General features: G+C 46.5%; 1 protein-coding gene across 2 annotated transcripts in view; it reads right to left on the reverse strand.

Annotated features, from left to right (window-relative positions):
• Positions 1-21,579, reverse strand: part of PCYT1B (phosphate cytidylyltransferase 1B, choline) — a 1,395,913-nt gene that overhangs the window by 1,189,976 nt on the left and 184,358 nt on the right. The window lies entirely within an intron of this gene.

The following is a 21,579-nucleotide window of genomic DNA, read 5'->3' on the forward strand; positions in this document are numbered from 1 at the left end:
TTGAAGCTAAATGGAGCCAAGACAGACATCATGCTGCTGGGCTACAAAGCCCCAATCAATTTGGACCCTTGGTGGCCGCATTGTCTTGGACCCCCTCCGAAGCCCAAGACCAAAATAAAAAGTTTAGGGGTTTGGTTGGACTCTGCCCTGAACTTCCAGCATCAGGCTAACAAAGTAGCCTCGACTTGCTATGGGCTTATGAGAGTTCTTAAAAAAATCCTAGACTTGCTTCCTTTTGAAGCCAGACGTATATTAGTACAGTCGCTGGTTCTCTCGCGACTGGACTATGCTAATGCTATCTATCTGGGGGCCTCTGCAACTACAACAAAAACCTTGCAAGCTGTACAGAATTGTGCAGCTCGCTTACTCATGAAAGTCCCTAAATGGTCATCAGCTAAACCCTCAATTAGACTGCTCCATTGGCTTCCAGTCCATGAAAGGATTGTGTTTAAGACTTTGTGTTTGGCACATAAGTCTATTTACAACCTTGGCCCTTCCATTCTGGATCCCTTCTTTCGTCGCTATCATTCGGTCAGATCTCTTAGATCTAACCAACGCAATCTGCTGGTTGTGTCAAAGGTCAGGCTGGCCCGCATGGGTGGCCGTCGACTTTCGGTCCTAGCAGCTAAAGAATGGAACAAACTCCCTGACAACATCAGGCATGAACTAAATCATACTGCCTTTAGGAAGCAACTAAAGACATTTTTGTTTAATAACATCCTCTAATGCTTGACAGTGTCCTTGGTCTTTAACAGCGCTGGGATGCTCTAGGGTAGCAATGCGCTATATAAGAAGGTATTCATTCATTCATTCATTCATTGTAGTGGATTGAAGTGGAGTGGATTCGAGTGGAGTGGATTAGAGTGGAGTGGATTGGAGTGGAGTGGACTAGTGTGGATTAAAGTGAAGTGGATTGGTGTAGATTAGAGTGGGGTGGATTTCAATGGAGTGGACAAGAGTGGGGTGGACTGGACTAGAGTGGATTGGAGTGAATTGGAGTAGATTAGAGTGGATTAGATTGGTATGGATCAAAGTGGAGTGGATCAGAGTGGATTAGAGGGGAGTGGATTACAGTGGATTAAAGTGGAGTGGCTTTAAAAGGCAAGACAAAAGGCACTGTGCGCTGCTCTTTAGTTAACCTATTGGATTATAGCTGTAACTGTGGGAGGGTGATATATTTCAAGCATGTACATGTATCTCCCGGAAAGCCGAAACAAGACTGGGGGATGTGTTCTTCCCTCATGCCCCAGAATCCGCAACCAGCAAGGCCACTCTGAACACTTGAGCGGCCAACCTGCCAAGCAGCTGCAAACGAGAACAAATGCACTCCACAGAAAGCACCAACAGCCTGAAACCAAAAGCATGTTTATAGCATGTTTATGTGCTTAAACTCCCATGCAAATGTCCATGACAGGACCTTACTCCCCATTTACCCGGTAACCTGCTTCTGGACGGAGTAGGAATCAATACATCAAACTCTGACTGGGACTGCTCACTCCAAGCTCAAGGCTGAAGCTGCACACATGAGACACACTGCATATGTCCATATTACCGCCTCCTCAGCTGGTTCCATGCAGAAGAGCATAGACAGCAGAAGAAACGGATGTGCACTGGGGGTGGGAGGGAAAAGAAGCAACAAGGACAGGGAAAAGAAGCAACAAGGACAAGGGGTGGGTGGGAGATAAAAGAAGGGACGCGGATATGGGAAACGGCCTGAAAAGACAAGCATTCACATGGACTTCTTGTACACAAAAAGACACGCAGTGGGAGAACACAAGTACTTGGTCCATGCTCCAGGTGAGGGCCAAACACAAGAAGAGGACATGACACATGCATGCCTTGAAAAATGGGAATGAAGGCAAAGAGAGCGAATCTGAAGCAAACCAATTGTAAGCTATGGGTGTGCTGTAAGCTCCCTGTATGTAAACGAAACAACTCAAAGAGAGAGCACATATGTTGTCTAACCAAGCCCTAAAAAGGAGATGAAAAACAAGGTCATAATTTAACTGGGCACCCGATGAGCTAGCAAAATAAATAAGTCGGTAGTATTTAAAGTTAATATTACTGAACCAGAATAACTCTATTCAGATGCAGAAGCAGGCATAAAAGTACACAGTCCAAAAATAAAAACATGAGGTATATAAATATTTATGTACAATTTAAAACACCATAGCAGAAAATCTCATAGTGAAAAGTACAGTACAATGAAACGCATGCATATACGGACATGTCAAGATGCAATGATAATACATTACTCATAGTGCTTCGTGACTGCACAGCGGCTCTCAAAAAGCAGCCAACATAAAAACAGGACTCATCATCAATCAATTATTGCAAGAAGTAGAAAGATGGGCTGCACTTCATAAAAGGGATTCAAAATATGTTTGGTATATTTTTTATAAAATTAACAGAAAAAGTTCAAGTGAAACATTGTTTCTCCAGATCCACCATCACAAGGGCATGGTCTAGGGAAAAGATTATTTTGATAGCCCAGCGGGAAACACAGTAAACACTTAATTGTGTCTGGCCTAAAGCGGAAAAATAAACATCTTTCCCAGCGCCCACATGCACTAAACAAATAATTGGTCAGTGGTCTATCAAAGGTCAGGCGCAAATAAGCTGCAACAGTGGAATCTAGCATTTCCATATTTAATCTATGAGATCGGGCTTGATTGAATAATAACATTTGCACATGCTTTGTATTTATACGACCACTAGAGCCAGGATCAGAAAAGGCGTGAGACATCCCAAACTCCTGGAAAGTTTTTTTCACCTATGCTACCCATGGAATAGAAAGGCCTTTGAACATGTTAGACAGACATTAATACTATCACTAGTAAGAAACGCATCCTCAGTTCTCCAGATAGGTAACCACAGGAGTGGGGGCGAGCTCTAATAAGATTGTCCAAATAAGTCATACCCAGCTCCTCATGACAAATGAGGTGAGAGGAGGATAAAGGGGAAGAGAGGGCTTTTCTACAAAAACGGTTTTACTCCACCTGAACTGCTTCCCAATTTGCAGTGCCCCATATGTGAGCCCTATATGTTGCAACAGGGACACATTGAGTTGCATACATTTGTAATAGAGGAGAATGTGCAGTGAATACTCTGCTCAGTCCGTTGGTCAACAGTTTCCCCAGGATTTTATTGTGTACATTTGTCATGGAAAAGGGCCTATAAGAACAACAGTCTGTAGGGCCCTTCCCAGGCTTAAGTAATACTAATATGTTAGTCTCCCTTATGGTTTTAGGCAGCAATCCACCACACAGGGAGTCCTGGTACTCCTGGAATAGTATCTCGATCAATTCTGCTCTATATGTCTGGTGCCACTCTGCTGGGTAAAGCTGTCAGGTCTTGGTGTTTTTGCCGTGTTTAGGTCTGCTACAGACTGCTTGACCTCTTCTATCGTAATGGCGGTCTGCCGAAGGTCTTGCTGCTCTTGACTTGTTAATTTAGGAAGGTTGCAGGTTCAGTATCGGGTAGCCCTCAGTAGCTGTAATAATAGTATGTTGTGTGATAGCTGTTTATTATAGGTATGAAACACCTCATTTATTTGTAGTTGCATGTGTACTATTTCGCCTTGTTCACTTTTCATTGCAGAGATGATGAGTGGGACATTCTCCCAGCGAAGAAGCAGGACAGAAATCTGCCTGATCTGTCACTCTCCATATATAAGGCCTGTCTGTAGTGCGTGTTGTGTAGCTTGTCTTTCTCGCTTGTTTTCATGAGTATAGCTGCTTGTTGTGCGGACTGTGTTGATCGCATGCTGTCCTGCCTGAATAGTAGCCAACACATTCTTTATTTCCTGTTTGAGCTCTTTAATTCTGGGTGTTGTGTTCGCAATAATCTTGACTCGCGACACTACTTTCATGTTCGCCCGTTCTACCCCTTTACTCCCTGCCGTGTTTGTGTTATTGTTATACCTGCTGCTCAGCCAGTGTGAATGTGCTGTGGAATGTTGGTGTGCATGGTGATGTAATGGAATGTGGGGATGCCTGGATGTGGAGAGTGTCAGTTGGAGGATGGGCTGAGCAGCTGAAAGCCTGCTCCTGGTGGGGCTCTCTTATTACCATCTTACCTAATAAATCTACTTAAGCAAACAACATGGAACTGGACCATCATTGTTCTATTACATATTTTGGCGATGTTACTGAAACAAACCTGCGTGTGCCACCTGTTTGGACTGTAACTATCAAGCTTGAAGTAACTGGATTTCAATGAAGTTGAACATGAAGATGCTGGCAGCCCTGAGCCCCACCAGTGACCACTACACCAGTCAGCCCCAACTCGGGCTTGCCAGTTCCTGATGTGTCTTCATGCTCTTGTTTAATGTAGATGTGTGAGCCATTGCATTCTGACCAGTGTGCTGCCTGTGTTCAAGGCAATGGTGAGAGTATTGCCACCTGTTGCAGTGTTCAGAAGTACAATTGGCAAGAGGAACCCCCAAACTCTGTGACAAAAACAGTGTTGAGTAAGAAGAGTTCTCAGAGTCCTTGTTTGAAACTGCAACTGACTAAATGAGTCCCTTTCACGTAACGAGACAAGGAAGAGGATTTTGGGGAAGAGCTACTTGATAGGTGTAACAAGGAGGAAGAGTTTGAAAAACGAGTGTGTAATATTTTTGCAACTTTCCTGTTTTCACGTGTTCTCCCTCGATCGCAGTGCCTTATGATTTTGACATTTTACAACTGGCAACTGTCACTTACCTTCAACGGTTTCTTCGCCTTCTTTGTGGATTGCGCGAGCCCACCCTTCATCTCGTGCGGCGTCCTGCAGCCTGCACGCTGAGCTGCTCGGACATGCCGAGAGTCACCCGGCTCTACGTCAGTATGCATGCCTCCATCTTGCACTTTGGTAATTGAGGCAGACGCAGTTTCTTGGACCTGACTGCCAGATGTTCCGACCTTCTCCTCAGTTTATTTTGGAGTGGGTAATCGGCAAATGTACTATTTCCTTGACAGTCTCGTCATCTTCTTGTGCTTCTGGTCATGCGTATGACTTTCCTTTTTTTTCCTTTTTTTTCTTCTCTTCGTATTTGCTGGTATTATTTTGCTCCTTTGGTCTGCCAATGATGCCTGTGCCTGACGGGTGTTTGGCACTTTATGAGACTTTCTGCTGCATTTAAACTCACGCTGATGTTGCGATGCAGAGACTGACATTTTAAGATCTGCAAAGCATCTTTTGGCAGTTGTGAGGGACTTTGGGTGGGGAGTCGCTCACAAGAGTGAAGTACCAATTTTTTTAATAATATTGTTTAAATTTCAAATGTTCAATGCTTTAACTGTTTGGTTTTGTTGTGATTTTCTCTAGGTATGTTTCGCAGTGTTTTTTTTCTTTCATCTCGTCATCAGGTCATGCCTATTTTAAAAAAGGTTCATTAAGACACTGTGTGTTTCTACCTGTGCACAATTTGGGTTTTTTTTGTGCGTGGAGTTTTCACTTATTTATTTTATTTTCTGTGCTCAATTTATGTTTTTTTATTGTTGAGGGTGCTGTTATTTATGTTATGGGATTTAGTGGAACTTTCTTTGATTTCGAATCTACTAGTAGTTGTATTTTACTGCGTTTGAGTACCCAATTTTGTGGAGTTTAGGATTCTGGTGCTGCTTTGTGTGGTTGTGTGCTTGATACTTAGTCATAGCATTTAATCCTACTGCTGTGTGTAGTGGTGTGTATTTAGAGGTGTGTTGCCTGAGGCGTGTAGTTTGTCAGGTGTACAGTGCAGTGTTTGCATTTTAGGGTTGGTTGCTGTTGTATTAGTACTGATGTTTCCTTGAAGAGTTTTTCTTATGTTTGGTGTGGAGCTTTATTCCACACTTACCGCCCTTACTTCGAGTTTGGGTGAAGAGCTGACTTCAAGCCAGATGTGAGGGGCATATGTACAAGGAGTTTATGCCGGCACTTTTCTGACGGTTTTGTGACGAGATTTTTATTGCCTTATGTACAATCTGCCGCTAACCTCTGTTAGTGGCATTTTTCCGGCGATAACATCCATTATAAAGATCGCCACTTCTGTTAGCGACAATGAGATGCAAGGGAGGCGTTCCCGTGCATAAACGGCCGCTAACCCCTCTTAGCGATATTTACAAGGGGATTCCTTAAGTTTGGAGCACCAAAAAACTGCTCTAACTGCAGTTAGAAGCAGTTTTTTAAGACCAGAAAATAGCTGGTCTTAAAAATGGAGATAACCCTTGGGGCCTCATTGCAGCAGATTTGTTGCTGGACCACGCTGCAAGCAATGTTGCTGCGCTGCCCTGCGACAAAACTACAGGGCAGGACTGCGCACCATCAATAAGATAGTGCGCATTCCTGGGCCTCACTCATGAAAAGTGTTGCAGCGCTGCCACAAGACAGTGTTGCAACATCATGCAGGCGTAAGGTACTGACACAGTGCAGTTCTTGAGGGGTGCCCGGGTGTCGGCGCAGTTGGAGATCCATCGGTGGCGGTTGCGCACTGCGGTGTCATCGTCTGTAAGCATTGGCAGAGTGGTAGTGCTGAGGGAGTTGACGAGACGTACTTCGGTGGCCTTGATCCAGCTGCAAGGGGGGCGACTATGGCCGTTGTGTACGGTGGGCATGGTGAAACTGTGATGTATACAATGATGGTCGGTCCAGGAGAGTCCAGTGGTGTGACTGTAGTTGAAGGTCCCGATGGTGGAGGAGACGTGCTCGACCGTGTGTCCTGCTATGTGGCTTGCTGCGGTGACTAGCTGCTTGAGTCTGATGTTGGGGAGCTACCCCAGGAGGAGGTAGTGTTCTGGTCACTGGGGTTGTCCTGGTGGAACTTGAGTTCACGGAGTAAGATGTCGCCAGTGGATGGGAGATCCTGGTGTGCAATGAGGTCTACAATGGTATCGGAGAATGGGTGTCCATGGCCCAGGGGGCCTTCAGATGAGGGTGCCGCAGAGGATGGGTTTGGGGTTGGTTCGGATCTAGAAGTTGAGGTGTTCCATGGTCACCGTTGGGTCATTAGTGCGTGGTCAGTCGGAGTGTGCTTCTGTAGGTGATGGCAATGCCTCCTCCTGGACGGTCGGGGTGGTCCTTGCGGGTGACTTAGTAGCCGTCAGTGATGGCGATCTCTGGTCCGGAGCAGATGTTGGTCCAGGCAGGCGATGTGGTGTCCAGGGTTAATGGTGAGGCGAGTGCTGGCGCCGTAGGTGTGGCGTGTCCAAGAGGAAGGGTCCTTGGTGCTGAGCGTGCTCCAGGGGCAGACAGACGCAGACGGGCTGGCCTATGGCTTGCCTTTGGCACGGGAGACATCCATTACAACAGAGGCATTACATTAGAATGCAAATCCAACAATGCATGTGCCTTTACATCGCATCCCATTACAACGCATTGTGAGGTCAGTAATGGGGTATTTTTAGGGTGGGTATGGGTTTCGAGTGTCGGAGATGAAATTTGGGGTTTGTTTTGTGGTCAATCATGAAAATTGGGGTGTGATATTTGGGTCAAATATAAAAATTGGGGTGTGCATTAGGGTTAAATATGAAAATTGGGGTATGCATTTGGGTCAAATATGATTTTTAGGGTGTGTTTTGGGGATCAAAGATGAATTTTAGGCTTCAGGGTTTGCTTTGGGGTGCAAGGGTTAGTTTTAGGGTTGCACTCACTGAAGTGGGAATAGTAATGTTTACATCTCCACAATTCAACACTTGCCCTACTCTTGCAATATGCCTCGTATTAGTATGCATTGTAATGGAATGCGATATGATGGTATGCGTCGTAACTCCATATATACCTTTGGCACACCAGCGGCACACCCGCTGCGCATAGTCGCACAGCAGCCGCAATTGAGAAGTGGGAGGGGGGGACTGGACAGCTGGGAGGTGGGAAACGCCAGAAAGAACACTGGCTGGGGCGTGGATATGGGGGTGTGAGTTTGAGCGGGTGTTGTATATATTTAAATAAGAGAAATCTTATCTCGAGGCCGGATCCCATGTCTTCGTTGCTCCTGCTCCCCTGAGTCTGCTTCCAGGAACAGGAAGTAGGCAGCCAGGCTCCCTCCCCTAAGCCAATCACAACGCTGCAATGCGGCGTTGGGGTTGGTCATTTGCACTGGGACGAGGCGTTCTACCAGCTGGAGGTGTGGACATGTTATCCATGCAGGCAGTAATGCAGCCTGCATTGCGAACAAGACAGTGTGCATGACTGCTTTGTGCGACCAAACAGTCACTGCGCACTTGAGTGGGCATGCCCCTCTACCCCTGCCCTGCTCCGTGAGTGGAGCAGCTCTAACCACCCTCCCGCCAGCAAAGGAAACATGGCACGATAACATCAGGAAGTTATCATCATGTGATGATTGTTCCTCTTCTTGCTCTGCTTGGAAGCAGTGGGGCAACGCTCTTCCGCCATAGCGGATGAGCCGACACTGGGGGTTAGTCATCTACTGGTGCTAGGCCTGGGCGACTTAACCCCTGGGCCTCCTTCACTACGTGTCCCACCTTCTCCTTACCTGGACATTGACACAGTGGCACAATCTGCTAAACTCTCACCATATCTGTGACTCACCCAGCAGGAGCCTCAGCCAGGTGGGTACAGCAGTCGCCGTCAAATCGCGTGATATTGCAGCGCTCCGCAACACAAGTTTGGCGCAGCATAGGGGCCTCACCATCCACAGTGTCCGGCCAGCGCAACCTCATCCGGCATGTGATACAGAGAGGTGCCGCCCACCGTTGGTAATCCTCTCTGTGCACCCCGGTGTAGTGGTAGATCGTAGTATACAATGCAGACCCCCTATATTGGTGCGCAGGAGCGCCTCTACCATTCACAGCTCCAAGGGTCACAAGGCGGTCTTCTCAGGTCAGCAACATGTCTCCATGTGACCGGACAGACTTCACCACCAGGTACGGGCAATCGCCGCACCTCAATGTCTACAGCCACGGCTCATTGACTCCACAGCTCCTCCGCATCCCACTCCGGGCTCCAGACACAGGTCCAGTGACACATCCAGGATCCAGATGCAGGTCCAGTAAGGCATTCAGGCTCCAGATGCAGGTCCAGCGATGCATCCAGGCTCCAGGCGCAGGTCCAGTGAGGCATCCAGGCTCCCATCCTGGTCATCCTGGATGTTGGGTGGCTTGAGGGGGTTGTTGATGTGTGCTGCACTTGGCCTTGGCTGCTCCATTCTGCATTTCATTGTTTTTTTAAGCCTATTTTCTATTGGAGGTCGACTGATAGGCTATTTCTTCCATCAGAGGCAAACAAAACTCACGTTGGGCTGACTAACGCGCGTTTTTTTGCCACAAATGGGCCTTTCGTTGGTTTTCTCCTGCTAACGCCTGAATTCCCATCGCCATCACGCTAATGTTAGTGACAGTTTTCACCGCAGATCCCTGAAGCTATCGCCATGTAGCGACGTCTTGTACATATGTCGCTAACAAGGCAATAGTTTTCACCGGTACTCAGATGTAAGGAAACTGCCGCTAACTAGCGTTGGCTGTAGTTTTCGCCAGTCCTTGTACATATGCCCCTGAGTGTTTTTGCCAGTGATTGCTTGTTTTTCTTTACTACTTGATTGGGTGTAGAGTTGTGCACTTTTACATGTTCCATGTGAAGTGCCTTTTCACACGTACCACCCTAACTTTGGGTTAGGGTGAAGCGCTCAGGGGAAGCAAAACTTTGTCTTACATGTTCCGTGTGGAGCATCTTTCTACATGTACCACCCTAACTTTTGGTCTGGGTGTAGGGCAACATTCATGCCATATGTTTTGTGTGGAGTTGTGTTCCACACGTACCACCCTTACTACGGGTTAGGGTGGAGGGCAGCATTCATGCTATTTGTTTCGTGTGGAATGATTTTCCACATTTTCTAAGTTTTTTTTTTTTTGCTCTTGTGTGCATGGTTTCCTACCGTGCCTTGCAGTTGGTATCCTTCGTACCACTTTCTTGTTGGCCTGGCCAGCCAGTTTGTTTTTGGTATCTGAGTTTAATTAGCATTTTGTGGTGTAGTAGTGTGTGCGTTTTCTTGGTTTGGTTAAAAAGAGAGATGATGTGTGTATATCCCTTTTATTATCTTCATTTTATCATTTGTTGTACACATGCATGAAATGTTTCCATCTTTTATAATAATAATAAAAGGGATCTTGTCATGCGCGAACATAGCCCAATGGGCGTCAAGGCGCCTAATTCCAAATCCAGCTCGTACCAAAGCTCCTGCAGCTCAACCTGTGTAAGCTCTGGAAAAGCACCAAGTTTTTAGGGCCTTTTTAAACAGCGCTAAAGAGGGCAGGGTCTTCAACTCTATCGGCAGGTTGTTCCAAAGTTGTGGAGCAACAACTGAAAAGGCCCTGGCTCCCCATCTGGTGAGCTTAAAGCGAGGAACAACAAGTTGAAACAACCCTGAAGAGCGCAGAGGCCTTGAGGGGCGGTAACGAATAAGCAAAGAGCTGATAGCGCCTTTAGATTCATCCTCCAGTGCTCTATATGTCAAACACAGAATTTTAAAATAAATTCTGTGCTGAATAGGCAGCCAGTGAAGGTCTCACCTCGCAGCAGTAGCAGAAGAAGCCCTGGAAAGATCCAGGACAAAACGTGCGGCAGCGTTCTGCACGATTTGCAGTCGATGTATAAGGCCCTTGTTGGCTTCCATGTAAAGAGAGTTGCAATAATCCAACCTGGAACCAACAAGGGCGACTGCAATCTGCTTACGAGCTTGAGGTGACAAATAGCTGCGAATTCTATTGAGCGTCCTGATCACGCCCCAGCAGGTCGAAACAGTCCGATTCACCTGTAGGGACATCGAGAGTGAGGTGTCGAACATTACACCCAGATTTCTGGCAGATTGAGATGGGGTCGGGCAGATGCCAAGAGAGGGAGGCCACCACTCACTCGACCAAATCTCTTGGTCCTTCCCGAAGATCAAAACCTCAGTCTTGTCGCCATTTAGCTTCAAGGAGTTGGCAACCATCCAGTCTGCAACATGTTGCATGCAGGACCTGAAGCTAAAGGCAGATGTTATGACAGAGGATTGAGTCAGCGAGACCATAATCTGGGTGTCATCGGCGTATGATACCACCTCCATCCCCTGCGATCTTACTAGTCTAGCAAGGGGGGCCACGTAGATATTAAACAGGGTGGGACTTAATGCCGACCCCTGTGGCACCCCACATTGCAGAGACTTTGCAGGGGAGAGGTGGTTGCCGAGCATCACTCTCTGTTCCCTATCAAGGAGAAAGGAATTAAGGAGACTCAGTGCCGGACCAGTGACACCTGCCTCCCTAAGCCGAGATGTTAAAATGGCAGGAGACAGAGTGTCAAATGCGGCTGTGAGGTCCAATAGCACAAGAACAGTAGTTTGTCCAGCATCCACCTTGCGTCGGATGTTATCGACTACAGAGGTGAGAGCAGATTCTGTGCTGTGGTGTTTTCGAAAACCATGCTGGGTAATGTCAAGATACTCCGAGGCTTCAAGAAAAGAGGATAGATGGCGATTCAGGTGAGCTTCTAAAATTTTTGCAGGTGCAGGGAGCAGAGAAATAGGTCTGAAATTTTTCAGGAGGCCGGGATCAAGTGAAGGCTTCTTAAGGAGCGGCTTCACAATGGCCTTCTTCCATATTGATGGAAAAGTGCCTTGAGCAATTGCCTTATTCATCACCTCAAGTAAGGGAGGGAGAAGACTGTTCCTACACTCTTTTAACTTTTTGAGCGGCAGAGGATCAAGAGGAGAAGAGGATTTGATCTTATCCAAAAGAACATTCAGACCCTCCAGAGACATTAAAGGAAATACAGAAAGGAGGCTAGGAGGGACTGAAGGGGGGCTGAGAGGGACTGACGGAAGATTTTCCGACAAGGAGAGACGTTGTGCTTCCAAGGAAGTATGAATATCTAAGATCTTAGTATAGAAAAAGTCTGCAATATCGTCACAGAGACGCTGAGAGCTGACTACGGGGTCTGGAAGTTGGAGGGAGCACAGCGAGTCAGCAATTTTAAAAAGCTCCCTAGAGGAAGTGAGTGAGCTGGTAAGGTTGGAGAAGTATTCCTGCTTCTCCATTATCACTTTCTGCTTATACTCCCGTAGAGCAGACTTGTGGGCCTCCCTGTCCATGGGATCCCAAGATTTCCTCCATCTTCTCTCACTGCATCTACAACCCTGTCGTAGTACTCTAAGATGGTCCGAGAACCATGGCGCTGATGGTTTATGCCGGGCTACATATCGCAGGGATGCAGGAGCACATTTTTCTACTGCATTAGCGATAGAATCCTGCAGATCATGTGCTGCCTCAGCCGCATCTTTTAGGGAAAGAGCCTCTGGTGTGGGAACAAAAGGGGCAAAAGCCTCATTCGTGAGATTTCTAAAGTTTCTTCTGGGGACAAAAGGGGTAGTCCCTTTCTTAATCCCATGAGAAAGAGAAAAGGCTAACTGCAGAGGGACAGCAAAGTGGTCTGTCCACACCAGCGGTAAGGGTATGCCGCTGGAAAGTCTTGTGTCATTAGAGAACACCCCGTCAAGGATATGGCCAGCTATATGAGTAGCGTTGGTAACAAGCTGGGTAAGATCACAGGCTGCAAGAGATTCAACCAGTGATGTAGTATCCTTAGAGTGAACCTCATCAAGATGGAAATTGAGGTCACCTAAAATAGTGAAGGAGGGCTTTCCAAAATATGGTTCAAGGATTCTCAATAAATCCAAAGCAAAGTTAGCTCTATAACCAGGCGGCCTATAGATCAATATACCCGTAAAAGAAACTGAAGGGGCACAAGTAATACAAAAGTATAAAGCTTCAAAACAGTCTTGGGGCGAGGAAAGTGGCTTAATCGTGCATAACAGGGACGATTTAAAAAGAATAGCAATACCTCCTCCTCTGCGTTTAGGTCTGTCGTGCCGATGTAAAGAATAGCCGTCAGGAATGGCTAACAAAAGGTCATGTCCCGAAGAGTCAGTAGCCCAGGTCTCCGTAATGAAGACCCAGTCTGGCTGCCTTTCGTCCACGAAATCGTGGAAAGCAAGATTATGCTTAATTAGCGAGCGCGCATTTAGTAAGAACCCAGTGTTATGGAAAGCCTTGGGCTTGGAAGGGGAAGAGCATGAGCTAGTGGAGCAAGTGGCAAGGGGATGAAAGGGGGAGAAACAGACAGTACAACGGCGGGAATATAATAGCCCCAATGGAGTCCAACAGTGCGAGGCGGAGCATGTGGGAGATCTGAGGGCCCACAGCGCAGATGAGGAATAACGCATAAATGTCTTACCGGGAAGCGGAGGTACGTCAACCGGGTCCGGCCCGACCTGCAGCCCGTCCTCAGCGCGGACGGGCGCAGACGGGCTGAACTCTGGCGTAACTCCGGCGGAAGACCGGCGACCCCGCTGCGCGATGACGCTGCGCGTCAGTATGACTGCCATTTATGGAGGTCGAGCCTCCTAGAGGAAGACTAGAGCGCGTGATGGATCGCTCCTCACACAAGATGGCGGCCACCGTGACAAGGGCGAGGGGCCCGCAAAAAAGCGGTGAAATAGTCCGTTTTAAAGTGCAAGGTAAGATGACAGCAGTGCAGGTGAGCAAGGACAGAAACTAACCAAAAAAACACAGCAGCGGGGATTTTACAAGCAGCAATAGCTGTAAACTGTTCAGACACTGCACGCTAATGCGCTAGACTATACGCAGTTGCACTGAGCTGGTAGGCAAGGCTAGTATTAAAAACAGGGGATAAAATAACACAAAAAAACCAAGATACAAAAAGCGGGAGTTTTAAAACAGCAGTAGCTATACACAAATCAGGCGCTGCACGCTAATGCGCTAAGCTGGGATAGGAGCCCTGAAGTTACCTGCCATTTATGGAGGTCGAGCCTCCTAGAGGAAGACTAGAGCGCGTGATGGATCGCTCCTCACACAAGATGGCGGCCACCGTGACAAGGGCGAGGGGCCCGCAAAAAAGCGGTGAAATAGTCCGTTTTAAAGTGCAAGGTAAGATGACAGCAGTGCAGGTGAGCAAGGACAGAAACTAACCAAAAAAACACAGCAGCGGGGATTTTACAAGCAGCAATAGCTGTAAACTGTTCAGACACTGCACGCTAATGCGCTAGACTATACGCAGTTGCACTGAGCTGGTAGGCAAGGCTAGTATTAAAAACAGGGGATAAAATAACACAAAAAAACCAAGATACAAAAAGCGGGAGTTTTAAAACAGCAGTAGCTATACACAAATCAGGCGCTGCACGCTAATGCGCTAAGCATTATCTGCTTGATATCAATTGTTGTACACATACATGGAATGTTTCCATCTCTTATCTGCATGCTTTCGCATCAGCACTTTGCTACAATAATTATTGCCTTGCATTTGTTCTGGTGTCATTGTGTTGCATGTAATAGTTATATTGTCATCCTTTGCATGCACTATTTTTAATGTTATTCTTTTTAGAGCTTCTTTGGCATTTGTATAAAGAAAAGGAGATGTGTTATACCTGCTGCTCAGCTAATGTGAATATGCTGTGGAATGTTGGTGTGCATGGTGATGTAATGAAATGTGAGGATGCCTGAGTGTGGAGAGTGTCAGTTGGAGGATGGGCTGAGCAGCAGGAAGGCTGCTCCGGGTAGGGCTCTACTTTACATCATAACAACTTATCCTGAAAAAACCTACTTAATACTTACATGGAGTACGAAGCATCCCTCATTTTAACCACAGACAGTTATGCGTGAAATATTCTTGGATTGTGTTCCTTACTGTATGTCTGGCCGCCGTGTCTTGTAGAGTTGCCATGTAGGAATTGCTGTCCTATACTTTGTGCAGCAATATTTGTATTTCAGGGGGAAGTGTTCGGAGTACAACCTATTTTTGTACTCCATATTTAGAATGATATTCAGTTCAGTACTGTTGATGAGGGCAAAGTCTAGTCTAGAGTATGTGATACGGGCCTGGGCATGGTGAGAGTACTCCTGTTTACTCCGTTTTTTTTGTCATCATATCTTGATCATCTCAAGATTTTAAATAATTCTGCTGAGTGATGTCACCATTTTAGGCTTAAAGGACATGGGCTGTTGGGTCCTATGTAAGTTTCGGTGTCTTGACTCAGCATTCACAGAACTTCTGTGCAGCACGAACGCGGAGCCTGGGGCTGGAGATGGAATCCTTCATGATCTGAAGACTTGGGAGAAATTTTAATTCTTTCCCACCATTTCTCAACTACTACCTAACCCCCTTGTTTTAAAGTTTTCGGTCAGTGAATAATCCTTCTGATGGTGTTATATACCCTCTACACATCGGGAACTGCGTTCTCGCAAATATCCAGAAACTTCCCATGAGCTGCCTGCCACAGAGACCTTCCACTATTTCATATATCATCTGGGCTTCCCATTAGACCACATTACTATGGCTATTGGAAATCTTTGAAGTTGTTGAATACCCTGGAGAAACTTGTGCGTCATCCGTCTTTGCATCTAGTTACTGTTTATCTTGAAGCACAGTTACCGAATTTAAGGTACCTAAGTATAGTATAGTATCTAACTTAATAGTTATAGTCAAAGTGTTATTCTCATTTTTACCATCTTTAGCATCTTCTCCACTTCCTGCTACAATACTTTATCTTTTGCCCATATGATCCTCATAATAGCCGTATCCCTATTTGCAGAGGTAGAAAATATACCCATGGATACTAGAAGCGCCCCAAACTAAAATCTCTTTGAATATCTTTTAAGACATATATGGCTACCTGATGAAGGCGTCCTGCCGAAACGCACGAAGATTGTAACCATGTTAGCCATGACCATATAGAATGATAGTCTGATACTGATTTTGTACTGATCTATTTTAACGTATCTGTCTATGTTCAGCCTTTGTCTTAAATCGTGTGTTTGATCCAATCCTGACATAACACAAAACATAGCCTACAACTATATATGACTAGATAAATAGGTACGAATGATGGTTGTAACCATTTATATACTTTTACATGTACCAAACTTCATTGGCTAAATGAGACATCAGTTGGTAAATGCACTCTGATTGTATCACACTGTATTAATCTTCATTGATTCTTGAATTTATAGTGAAAAGATTTTTCTAAAACTATCCTTTTATATCAAAAACAAATAAATAAATGAATATATTCTTGAATAATCATTGGTTTTTGGTCTCATATTGTTGTTAACATAGATCCACCTTGTATTCGTTTCCTACATGTTTATTTTCAAATAATGTTGCTACCCTGATGTAGGAAACTCATTCCAGGGGTACCCCTTTTTTTCCACATATACATTAAAACAATACATACATATTTAGTAAACACAATCAAAAAGTAGTCATTCCCTGGTTCCCTCTGTAGCAGTTACAATGGATAAAATATTGCCTTTAAAATACGTAGCAGATTTCTCAATTTGTTAAAAGGAAGACATCGATCTAAATGCAAAGCCTGTTATTTGATTTACTAAATCTAATATTTGAATTGCTATCGTATAAGAGGTATGGGTTCAAGGCAGGAATTAATAAAGCGCAAGTACAAAAAGGTGCATGTACATACTAAAGCAGCACATAAGATTTAAAACATCTGGATTGTAAACTAGACCTGTAATAATTAAGGATGTCCTGCCTTTTCCCTTTCGTGTTAGATTTACAGCAAATATATATCTACTTGCACTAAAAAAAAAATCTGCAATGTATCAGTTTTTAAAATCCTATTGGCTCCTGAATGTGACCTAATTCCCAAATTTAGACAGATGGGTTTTATCCATTTCTTTCTTGGAATAGCATACACTGGATAGAAATAAATAGTAAGTGGGAGTCGTTTTTTACTGCATTCAGTTGGCATAGAAGGCACTAGACCTCACTTTCATCGCCATTTTTGTGTAACAATGTTGCTGTATTATAATTAACTTGCAAGACATTGAACCGGAACTTCCTATACAGGGATTTTGCCAATTGCTCTTGAACTTCATCCAAATATCGCTCAAAAAGGGGAATGGTTTATTACCTGGAAGTGCAATGTTAGCCTACCTCTATCGGAACTGAGGTGGATACTATTTTGCATAAACCCCTCTTTATAGTTTGTGAGTTCTTCTGTGATCCACAAACAGACCCAGAATAGCAACGGTCTCAATATGGCCTGGTGGTCTATGCGCTTTATATTCAGATCTAGGGTAATAGGGATCATTGGTGTATGTACAAGCAGCCGTAATAGCATCCTTAAAAACTTGTTTTCATCCCTCACAAACGTATCCCGGCTAGTGACCGCCCAGAGTTTTGCACGTTAGAGGGTTGCAGTTTGTGCACTATATTTATAGACTTCAAGTGCGGGAGACACTGCCTTGGTTACACTGTTCTGATGTTTTTTCAGTATTGGCAAAGTGTTTTTAAGCAAAACAGCCTTGCTTTTTTGCAGGTGTGAATATCAAATCAGTTTTGTATCTAATGTTATGCCGAGGTAATTAAAATTGGACACATATTCTAGCTTCTGTTTTTGGACTATGATATTTTTCTTGAAAGATTTATGAGGTTTTATGGCCATATATTTTGTTTTGTTAGAATTTATTTCAAGGCCCTTTAAATCGCAATATTCACTAAAAGAATCTAATAGGTTTTGAAGACCCTTCGGGGTTTGTGATAACAGAATTGTATCATCAGTAAATAGTAAAGCCGGTAGTGGCACCCCTCCTAACTTCGGTGAATCATGTGTACACCGTAAAAGATGGTTTGCAACATCGTTTACATATAATGAAAAGAGGGTGGGTGCCAGCACACATCCCTGCCTTACTCCTCTCCTTATAGGGATTACCTCAGTGAGTTCACCCATCCAGATCATAGGTGTGCCTATAAATGTGCACCAGTTGGCCCATTGCTGGGCAAAACTCTTGATCATCTGTGTGGGGTGCATAAAATCCAAGAGTTATAAGAGCTCTCCCATTAAATTTGCCATAGTCTCTCTAGGTCCAGCATGCAGCTGACGCATAATACGGTACTTGCGGCCCTATCCAGATGCCTACTCCTCTTGTGTGTGTACAATAGCTGGCATGGTGAAGTTGGTCTCCACCTCCCTGCGCCCTGTTGTGTTTAGTCCCCTGCCCTGGTCCCTGATGTTCTGCATGGCTCTCCTGTGTGAGCCGTCCAATTGAGGGGGGGACTTTTCCAATATGTGCTCACTCCCTAAATCCTTCTTTCATTGTGTCTAGTTTATGCAGCCTGTTTTAAGCCTTTTCAGGTGTCATGAAGAAGTGAAATTATTTGCATGAATCTCTTTTAATCAGGCCTGAAAAAACATCATATATATTTGAGGTTTAAGTCTCTGCAGTGTCTTTTTACTGCCTCAAATGATCACCTGAGGCACTGTACCTGAAGGGTTTAGTCCAGAAATAACATTACCTGAGCATCTTGGATGTTGATCTCCCTCGTCTGCGTGCTTCCTGTAATGGTGCATGTCTATCTCTGTAGTTGAGCTGTTTAAAAATGATCGTGTGTGGCAGTGCCTCTGGCTGGGCGGGCTATTCCGGCAGCCTTTGTGCACACTCAATAGAAAAGAATCTGGACAGTCCCTTTGGTTTCAGGTCATTAGTAATTCAGTCCTCTTGATAGACTTCCAGGTACATCCCCTCAGCTTTCTCCAGGGGGCCCACCAGGTGCACATTATTCCTCATGGACGTGCCTTCTGCATCTTCTACTCTCATTTCAAGCAGCGTGGTTATGTGTGTCCGGTGTTCTATTTTACGCTTTGAGTCAGTAGCTATGAGCGTCACTTCCATCGTTAGTATCTCCACCTGTGACATGCTATCAGTGAAGTTGCGGAGGTCCGCTCAGACGAGCCACAGGTCTACTGCAACTGCCTCCTTCGATGCCCTTTATTCTTGGGTGCCTCATCTGCTAGGGTTGGGTCCCTGGGACTCACGATCGATTCAGCCGCCGCCGGTTGGGCAATAAGGACCATTGTCTATTTGACAATGTTGGATTGATGGCCGCTTGTTTGCCTGTTTTGTCTCTTGTCATCTTGTTGTGTGTGTCGCAGAGGGGTAGGCAACCTACGCTGGTGGCGAAGTATGACTATGGCGGTGTTTGGTGGGGCGTGTTCTGGTGGAGACAGGTGCAACTGTTGCTGTACACAAACAACAAAGTCTCAGTAAGGGCCTGGCGCACTCCTCCCTCACGGATTCTCAAGGGCGAAGCCTCGGCAGGCACCAACAGTGTCAGCAGCGTGATGACAGCCTTTTCATGCCGTTCTCATTTCTGCTGTGCAGGGAGACGGGGAGGCAGGCACAGGGTCCAAATAATAATTCTCTACACATATTGCAGTAAATGAGGCATCCTCACAGGCCCCTCAGGATCCCAGCCAGCACAGCTGAAAGAGTTTGACCAGGCACTCCCCTCAGCTGTCCCCCGGCCTCTTTGCTCACCTCTTCCTATGCTGTGGTGATGTGTTCTCCCACCCGCAGTCCCCAGCTCTGGTCTCAAATTCTGCCTGCTTCCTGTTGTCTGTCTCTCCCTGTGATCACGTCTGAGGCCCCTCCTGGGATTTCAGCCATTGTCTGCGGTCCACTGCCGAACTCAAACAGCAGTCGATTTTGTCAGGCTTTTGCGGCGGCCATGTTGGGAAGCAATCCTACTCTTGCCTGGCTGATAGTCCCTCCTGCCTCAATTGGAGCTCATTTCACACATTTATTCTGCAGTCTGAGCACTGCCGCAGGCCTGCTCTTTGGTGCTGTGTAAATATTAGGGCTAGGAGGATGGAATAGCACTGATTTTATATGGATATAGGGGCTTCGGGTCCGGAAGCTCTGAGATGCGCGTCTTCATGGCATCGTACTTCACCACTCCCAAGTGTTTTACAGACCATCATGAAGGTAAGCAGCAATATACCTTAATGTTCAAGTTCATTGCACAAGAAGATTGCTGAGATTGATGAGTTAGGTACAAACCCATTACTCAAATTCCAGTCAAAAGTCCTGACGGCTACTCTTTTATGTGAGTTGCCAAACCGGTCTAAATTCAATTACCTCATATGTAACACAAGTTGGTGTATCCTAATCGTAGGGGTTCATATAGCAACTAAATTGCTTTTAACATGAAATAGAGGGGGGCGTGTCCAAGATGGCGCCCATGCAGTAATGTAACTGCAGAGCTCCGCCACACCAAAAAGGCAGTTTGGCGTTTCCTGGGAGAGTGACTGACCCAAATCGTGAGTGCCGGGAGCGGACTTGGTACGGAGCCACTCAGGGGCATTCTCGGAGCTCTACGGTGCATATCGCGCCCGCACCTTCTCAGTTGAGTGCGGCCGGCTGGCGGTGGGACAAAATGGCGCCCGAGTGTCCATAGAGGAGCCATACCAGAAAGAACAGCGGCCTGATCAGACATGCCAACCCTCCCGATTCCGGCGGGAGACTACCGATTTCAAGGCTAGTCTCCCGCCTCTCGATTCAAGCATCCAGAAACCCGATTCCTCGGAGTTTCAGCTGACAGGACTTGGTATTGTGTAACGTGCTAATTCTTCCAGCAATAGTCAGAGTGGCGATGCAGGGGCTCTAGAAGGGATGAAAAACCAACAAAGCCTCATTAACAAGTGAATGGTCTTTTAAAGTCCTTTGAAGTACTCAGGGGCGGCTGTGTGTGTGCCCGGGAAGCTGTTTCAGCCCGGGCTGCCACACACGAAGGGGGGGGGGGGGGGGGTTGGTGTATGCACTGCCAGCAACCTGCCAGGCCAGTGCACAACACTTGCATCCCCCTCTCTCTGCCTGCCATTGCGCTCCATGCTTTTGACAGGTAAGAAAAAAACGTGCATTTGCGTTTCAAATGTCCGTTCCAGCAGCAGCACACTTCCAAAGCCCATACATGACAGTAACCCGATTCATGGCTCCATTCCCCGATTTTTTCTAAAACATCTCCCACTTTGCTCTTCTGAAATGTTGGCATGTATGCCTGAGCTCTCTCCAGTGAGGCGGAGGGGCTCCATCCATCTGTCCCACCTTCCAGAAGAGGCCTCTCACCGGCATAGGGAAGTGAAGCGGGCGGCGCCGCCGATTGGGTTTTCGGGGAAAAGACGTGATTGCTCCCGGCCGGAGTGACCTGAGACGAATCTGCCTCTGGGGGAGGAGTGTGGCTCCATGAACAGCACGTACAGTGGGTGAAGCGGCAGGGGGCAGATCAAGAAAGTGGCAGAGACCGCACAAAGACACAGAGGCCTTCAGTGGCGTGGCCCCCCTGTCGTGGCCCCCTTCAATGAGCGGTGGCAATGCTGATCCGAAAGCATGCTGCCGCTTTCAGAAGGATTCCGGCAACCAGAGCGGTCCAGCAGCGGACATAAAGACCAGGCAACCAGCAAATGACACAGGTGCGAAGGTGAGGAGGAACGGCGAGGGGCATTGACACAGCAGGGCGGGGACCCTCCCTGGACTACGTGGGCCAGCCGGCGGGTATGAGGCAATTGAGGGGCCAGCATTTGCTCCTTGCGGACGGTCCAGCTTGGCGCAGGCATTCCGGTTCTCCGCTGGCGGGTGGCTGGGGCTGAGGTGCACACTCCCAGGAACGCAGGACAGGACCTCATGACTGAGGTGGGAGACCTTGAGCTCAGGCAGCAAATGAGAGGCCGCTGAGATACATTTTGGCAGGCTACTCTACGATTGAGAGGGGCAGCACACCAAGGATCTACCGCAACGCCGCGCAGATCGTGCT

The sequence above is a fragment of the Triturus cristatus genome, chromosome 8 (assembly GCF_964204655.1).
Source record: "Triturus cristatus chromosome 8, aTriCri1.1, whole genome shotgun sequence".
NCBI classification, from domain to species: domain Eukaryota; kingdom Metazoa; phylum Chordata; class Amphibia; order Caudata; family Salamandridae; genus Triturus; species Triturus cristatus.